The sequence below is a fragment of the Neomonachus schauinslandi genome, chromosome X, assembly GCF_002201575.2.
Source record: "Neomonachus schauinslandi chromosome X, ASM220157v2, whole genome shotgun sequence".
Lineage (NCBI taxonomy): Eukaryota > Metazoa > Chordata > Mammalia > Carnivora > Phocidae > Neomonachus > Neomonachus schauinslandi.
Genome location: NC_058419.1, coordinates 28,923,909 through 28,930,437, shown reverse-complemented (window position 1 = coordinate 28,930,437; position 6,529 = coordinate 28,923,909).

The window sequence follows — 6,529 nt, the reverse complement described above, 5'->3', positions numbered from 1 at the left end:
TTATTTATTTATTTATTTTTATTCTTATGTTAATCCCCATACATTACATCATTAGTTTTAGATGAAGTGTTCCATGATTCATTGTTTGTGCATAACACCCAGTGCTCCATGCAGAACGCGCCCTCCTCAATACCCATCACCAGGCTAACCCATCCCCCCACCCCCCTCCCCTCTAGAACCCTCAGTTTGTTTTTCAGAGTCCATCGTCTCTCATGGTTCGTCAATAATAGCTTTTTCAAAAGGTCTCTTCAGAGGCCTCCGGTTGGAATAAATGCCTTTGTCCCTTATTTTTCCACAGCGTATTGGTCGCACCTGTATTAGAGCACTTACCAGACTCCGCTTTGGTTTACTTGAGAAAATGCCTGTCGCCCTCAGTGGACTATGAGTCCCTGGAGTGCAGGTACTTACTGCTTTATTTCTCTTCATATTCATCGTAGCATCTACCCCAGGGCCTTAGAAGTAGTATGTTCTGAATAAATATTTATTGAATTGAAATTTATTAAATTAGGAAGCTTTAGCATAAGAATAAATCAATAACGCTTTCATTTACTGACATCTATAGTCTGGTCTCAGCTCAGTGAAATTGTGAGTAAATAATTTGTCTTTGGGCTCTATGAGGACTCTGCTCTCTTGTGATGGCCAGCCTGCACCCAGAACTTTTAGTTTGTCCCCTGAATGCCTATCTTCTCTAGGCAATACCCTCTGAGAGTAGCTTCAAATCTAGTTATGTCCCTGACTTATCTGGGAGAGTTCTATTTTAGTTTTTTAAAGATTTACTTATTTATTTGAGAGAGAGAGTGCGATTGGGCGGAGGAGTAGAGGGAGCAGAGAGAGAGGGACAAGCAGACTCCCTGCTGAGCACGGACCCCGAGGTACAGTTCTGTCTCACGATTCTGAGATCATGACCTGAGCTGAAACCAAGAATCGATGCTTAACTGACGGAGCCACTCAGGCGCCCTTATCTGGGGGAGTTTTAAATTTAAAAAAAAAAAAAATCGCTTTCCTGGGTTCCATCTCAGAACCACTGAGTTGGAATCTCTGAGGGTGAGGCTCAGGAATCTGCATCTGGCATTTGGTGACACTTAAGCAGAGCCAGACAGGAGACCCACTGCTCTATGCTCTTGAGTCTAGATCATTCCCTAAACTGACCCTCCTGTCAGAATTTATTTACTCTGAGTTTCTGGCTTTTGGGACCCAGGTTTCAGCTAGCTGGCATTTTGAAAAATGGTTTGATTTACTTTTCAAACTCTTCCATACTAATTTATTAATGTCTTTTTTTTTTAAGATTTTATTTATTTATTTGACAGAGAGAGACCGAGCGAGAGAGGGAACACAAGCAGGGGGAGTGGGAGAGGGAGAAGCAGGCTCCCCGCAGAGCAGGGAGCCCGATGCGGGACTCGATCCCAGGACCCTGGGATCATGACCTGAGCCAAAGGCAGACGCTTAATGACTGAGCCACCCAGGTGCCCTAATTTATTAATGTCTTATTTGTCTCAAGGGCATTTACTTTTTAATAAGGCTCTCTCAAAGATAATGTAGAAAATATTACCTCTAAGAAATGGCAATGTTTAGACTTTTTAGTAGGAAAAAGAGTTGATCCTTTTTAATTAAAAATTAATTAGAAAGAGGAGAAGCAGAGGGGTAGGGAGAGGGACAAGCAGACTCCGCACCGAGTGCAGAGCTGGACAAGGGGCTTGATCTCACGACCCTGAGAGTATGACCTGAGCCAAAATCAAAAGTTGGTGCTCAACTGACTGAGCCACCCAGGCACCCTTAGATATCATTATTTTTTTTAAAGATTTTATTTATTTATTTGACAGAGAGCGCACAAGCAGGGGGAGTGGCAGAGAGCAGGAGCCCGATGTGGGGCTTGATTCCAGGACCCCGGGATCATGACCTGAGCCGAAGGCAGTCGCTTAATCAACTGAGCCACCCAGGTGCCCCTAGATATCACTGTTTTTATATGAAGTTCCGTTTCTGTAGGTAAAAGCATGTTCATGTTTGAAAATACGGACTAGATGCTTAGAGTCTCAGCTAATCATGGTAAAGGCCAAAGTATGATTATGAGGCTTAAACGACTCTAATCCAGTTTTCTCCAAACTTACTTGATCATCCCTCTCAATAAATATATGCATGCCTATATATGCATTTATTTACAAAGTACTGCATATAAAACTGATTTAATGTATTATGAACAAGATAAAACAAACAGAAATAGAGATTAAAATAGATTATATGTAGAAATTTTAATATTCTTTTCCCAAACCCCAATGGATTGGTGATTTTCATTATTTGTGGAGTACATGTAAGCCACTTTTGATACTGCTACTCTTTCCTTTTCTGTTCTCAAGCTTGGGTTGAGCATTAGAACCACCTTGGGATATTCAAAAGGCAGTTGGATTCTTGTGCCCAATCCCAGGTCTATTGAATTAGAATCTCCATGGCTAGAACATGGGAGCTTCTGGTTTGAAAATGTTGTCCCCAGGCAATTCGGATGCCCAGTCAAACTTGGGAAATAATGATTTCACACCAAAGGTCACCTAGTGGCATTTGTTTTCTAGGACCATGATTTTCAACCTTGGTTTATGCACTGGGACTACCCAGGCAACTTCAAAAATGCGGATTCCTGGATCCCACCATAATTGGTCTGAGATACGCCTTGACATTGGGATTTTAAAGCTCCCCAGGTGAATCTAACATGCAGCCAGTGTTGAGAGCCACTGCTGTGGTGGAGAAGATAAAAAAGGCCCTTTGAAGCTGTATTAGTGTATTTTGATTACAAGTTACACAAACCCAAGCTAGCTTAAGCAAAAAGGAATTTATTGCTTTACCTAAGATGTCCAGGGGTTGTCTGAGTTCAGACATGTCTGAATTTAGGGCCTTAAGCAATGCAATCATGGATATCACTCTCTCTTTACATCTTGACTCTCCTTTATATGGTTACATTCTTGGGTGAGCTTTCTCCACCAGCTACATTGGATTTGTATGATCCTTATAGTTTGTAGTCTTGGAGAAAGTAAAACAAAAAAACAAAAACCTGTTTATTCTCATAGGTTACATATCAACTCTTAGGGGAGACTTATTCTAGCTTGCTTCAGGTACCGATGTCTGAACTAATCACAGTGGCCAGCTAGGTGCATGCCAACTTTGCTGGTCTGGAGGGTGGGGGTTATGAGATGATGGTCTCACTTAAACCTCCTAGAATGAGTTTCCCATAGGAAAGGATGTTTGGTTATAAGAAGAAAGGGGGAAGGAATATTTTGCTAGAATGTCTAACGGTGAAGACCATCTATAAGGTTAGTCTTGCCTGAAATCAAGTTATAGATTCTTACATAAGCTAAGAAAACTATTTCCCTTTCCAATGGACGTGTCAACTGAATCCTGCTTTATGAATTGGCTACATTTTCCTCCCTGCTGTGGATATTAACTGCTGAGATCTTAGAACTGAATTCTTTCTGGTCAGAGACTGTGTTTGATGAAAATCTTAAGCCCCGTGAGCGAGTCATCCAACTGCTTAACACTCAGTTGAGGAGAAATCCCTTTTTGGGTTGTTGGTTTACAGATTGATAAGGCACTGTTCTTGCTACAGTGCTCAAGGTAGTGAAATTGGCAGAGCTATTAGAATTCTGATATTGTCAGAATTGGTAATATGTGAGAGCCTAGCTCAGGGTCCCTCTCTGAGACCATGCAATATATTCACAATTGAAGGCCTGGCCCTGAAAATCTGATTGTCAATTGGGAAAAGCACTTTTAGAGTTCACTTCCTCTGTAATTGGTTAACACTCTTCTTTCTCCATGGAATCAAGTAATAGAAAAATAAATGCAGAGTAAATAGAATTTCACACTTGTGCAAGTCACCGGCAAAATCAACCTTGGGTCACGCAGGAAGAGATGTTCTGTGCAGAGGAAAATTGTCTGGAAGGGAAACATTTTATTTCAATCATCTTTCTCTTATTTACTCTATTTGAAGTTCTGCTTTTAAAATGCTGATTCTTTGCAGAGAGATGTATTGGGAAGGAGGAGACTTTGCACCTGTCCTGGAGATCAGATGAACAATTGTAGCATTATCAAATGACTGATTTATTCATGCAAATTTTGAATACTAGAAAACTCCTCCAAGGTTACTTAACATAAAAGGAGAGAAGAGCATATTAAAACCAAACTGTTCTCTAAAGTGCCTACTAATTTTACCTGTCGGGCAGAATAGCAGAGTAGACAGAGTTTGCCTTAGCAGGTAAATTACCTCAACTCTTTTGGGTCTCATTGTAGTGTGTGTGGTACTCTTTCTTTCTCTCTCTCACAAATACCCCACCTTATACTTACTGTCTCACCTTATTACTCTTCTTGCTGTGTTGTATTCGTTTTCCATTGCTGCTCTGAAAAGTCCCCACAGACTTAGTGGCTTAAACAATACAAATTTATTTTACAGTTCTGGAGGTCAGAAGTCCAAAATGGGTCCCATTGGGTTAAAAATCAAGTTACTGTTGGCAGGGCTGAATTCCTTCCTTAGTGGCTCTAGGGGAGAATCTGTTTCCTTTCCTTTCCCAGCCTCTAGAGGCTTCATTCCTTGGCTTATGGCTCCATCCTCTGTATTCAAAGCCAGCAGTGACTAGTCAAATCTTTCTCATGTGGCACCACTCTGAACTACTCTCCTGCCTCCCCCTTCTACTGTTAAGGACCCTTTTTATATATTGGACCCACCCAACTAATCCAGGATAATCTCTGTTTTATAAAGTCAGCTGATGAGCAACCTTAATTCCATCTGCAGCCTTCATTCCCTTTTGCCCTATAGCCTAACATGTTCTTAGAATCTGAGGGTTAGGGTGTGGACATCTTCTCAGTGGTAGGCAGGTGAGTTGGGCGGGGGTGGGGGGGTGGGAGGACATTCTGTTACCATACATGTCCAGGGCTCCAGGCTTTTATTCTATGCATTGGCTGCCCAGAATTCCTGACACTCAAGTAAGACTGTTACTTCCTAAAGATCTTGAAGTGTAATTTATAGATAGGAACACAAGAAGAGGAGGCAGAGGTTTGGGTTGGCAAACGGCCTCTCCACTTTTCCACTTAAGGGTTGTGTAACCTTGGGCAAATCTTGGAGCCTCAGCTTCTTCATCCATGCCCTTTTCCCTTTTCCTTTATTAAAGCCCACCTATTCTATATCTTTTCTAGCAGGAAAACTAATCCAAGCTAAGACATTAATAAGTGATAATGATTTCATGCATTGCCACTCCCTTCCCTCCAACCCCAATACACATATACCCTCTCAAGTACTATTTACATTTCCTAAGATGGATTCACCGGGAAGAAAGTCATTGTATTAGGTGTGCAGTAAAAGTAAATGGATTAGGCTGCTAACTACCTTTTTTTTTTTTTTAAAGGTTTTATTTATTTGAGAGAGAGACACACAGCGAGAGAGGGAGCACAAGCAGGGGGAGTGGGAGAGGGAGAAGCAGGCCTCCCGACAAGCAGGGAGCCCGATGTGGGGCTCGATCCCAGGACCCTGGGGTCATGACCTGAGCCAAAGGCAGACACTTAACGACTGAGCCACCCAGGCGCCACTGCGCTTTTTTTAACTACCTTTTAAAGCTGGCTTTGTCCCTGAACATTTAAGAAGAAGATACCTGTACGATGACCAGAGGGCCTGGCTTACCTCAGGATATTCTCAGTTTATATCTGTTAATGAAAAATTATATGATCACTGTATTTATTTGGCACTTGTCAATATTGTGAGTGTATTTATAAAATTCTTCTACCTTGGACTTACAATGAAACCAGGGACATTATAATTACTTCTGTAGTTTCTCCTCTCATTAGCCTAGAATCTGCATACCATGGTTTCTGGGTAGCTGTTTCTGATTGACTCTAATTCCATATTTTATATTTCAGCCATCATTATTTTTCGAAGTACAGTTTGTTGACTATTATTGTTAAGCTCTTGACTATTATGAACTGAATTGCATCCTTTACCAACTTTCTGTGTTGAAGCCCTAACCAATAATTTGATTCTATTTGGAGATAGGGCCTTTAAAGAAGTAATTAACATTAAATGAAGTCATGGGGAGGGGCTTCCTAGTTCAATAAGACTAGTGTCATTATAGGAAGAGGGAGAGACATGAGAGATGTACGTGCACAGTGAAAAGGCCATGTGAGGACACCTGCAAGCCAAGGAGAGAGGCCTCAGGAGAAACCAAACCTGCCAACACCTTGATATTAGATTTCCAGCATCCAAAACTGTGAAAAAGTAAATTTTTGTTGTTTAAGCCACCCAGTCTGTGGTCATTTGTTGTGTTAGCCCTAGCAGACTAATATATCATCTATATAAGAAGCAGTTAAAGGTCTTGTTAAACAAGTACAGTTTCCTGGGGCACCCGGGCGGCTCAGTCATTAAGTGTCTGCCTTGGGCTCAGGTCATGATCCCGGGGTCCTGGGATCGAGCCTCGCATCGGGCTCCCTGCTCTGCGGGAAGCCCGCTTCTCCCTTTCCCTCTCCCCCTGCTTGTGTTCCCTCTCTCGCTCTCTCTCTGTCAAAA